A 1,305-nucleotide genomic window follows, 5' to 3' on the forward strand; every position below is an offset into this window, starting at 1 on the left:
CGTCAGCATCCCTGGTTTACAGGATCACCGCGGCCTCCAACAGTAGGGCTCTGTGGGACGGTCTAGAGGGGGCTGAGTGCTGGCTATTGCCACAGTAGCTGCTGAACAGAGAACAAGGTAACATGCGATGCTTGGCTGCCCGCCTCACTGCAGGAGGGCGCTGGGGCCAGACGGCGACTGCCAGGGCCTCCGGAGCACCTGGCGCTGGCTTGGAGCATCGCCTCGGCTCCCCAGGAGAGGCTCTTTCCAGCTTGGAATATGACTGCTGTGCAGCAGACCTGGGGACCTCAGGGGGTGATTTCAGAGAAGGAGTCAGAGGACAGGCTGGGAGAAACACCTTTGTCCTCATGGAGGAGAGCAGACCAGAAAGACAAGTTACAGCCTAATAATAACCAGGTTCATATTGAGACTCTATATGTGGGCTCATTAGCTTCGTTTCTGCCCTTGGTGACATTCCGTCCTTCATACGTTTATTCCTTCATGCATTCACTTGTTAAGGTAGTAAATATTTATTGAGTGTCCATTGTACACTGGGCACAGGGACCCTTCCTTCATGGACTTATGGTCTAGAGGGGAGATGAAAATGTGAATAAGTACTTCCCATGTGTGGTGATGCGTGCCTGTGCCCTGTCTTCTGTTTGTGCTCCAGACCCTCTGCATCCTCTGCAGACTCTTAAGACGCCCACCCCACCACCCTGTGGGCTCCCTTGCCTCTTACTTCTGGTGGAGTTGGGCAATGACGAGTGTTGGCAGGAGGCTGGGGTGGGAAAGAGAGGGGTTGGGGGATTTGTTCCTCAGATCCTCCCATTCTCTACTCGGTCGCCTCGGGCTGGCTGCATCCTTTACCTGAGATCACTTCTTTCAAGCCACAGACACGACTCTCTCCTTTCAGCTTCCCGTAACCATTTCCACCCACTTCTCTTTTGGGTCACAGGGTGGCGGGTCCCTCACTTTTAGCAGCCCTGGGATACTGCTCTATCCCTTTAGCTCACTTAGGGGAGTCAGCAAAATAATTAGAGTAGATCAGCACGGCTCTTCGCAGCTAGACGGTGGACCTCACGGAGGTTTCACTGTCCTCTTCGACACCCTTTGCCAGTCTGCACTTTACCCGCATTTGTACCAAGAAGGGAACAGGGAGGGGGACACTTGTAAGGGAAGCGGAGCGGGTTCTCGCAGCCCCTACTTTCTCTGTCTGGGCCCCGAGGCTAGACGTCCCCCCGTGCACTTCCTGCGTGTCGTCTGTCCAGCTGACACCACGCGGGTGCCTGACCACACCCACGTAGATGCCACACACCTCCCACCAGC

At 55.2% G+C, this 1,305-nt stretch overlaps 1 protein-coding gene across 2 annotated transcripts in view; it reads left to right on the forward strand.

Annotated features, from left to right (window-relative positions):
* PLXNA4 (plexin A4) overlaps positions 1-1,305 on the forward strand; it is a 418,764-nt gene that overhangs the window by 171,594 nt on the left and 245,865 nt on the right. The gene's annotated exons all lie outside the window — the stretch shown is intronic.

Source organism: Pteropus alecto, unplaced genomic scaffold (assembly GCF_000325575.1).
Source record: "Pteropus alecto unplaced genomic scaffold, ASM32557v1 scaffold22, whole genome shotgun sequence".
In the NCBI taxonomy this organism is placed as follows: Eukaryota; Metazoa; Chordata; class Mammalia; order Chiroptera; family Pteropodidae; genus Pteropus; species Pteropus alecto.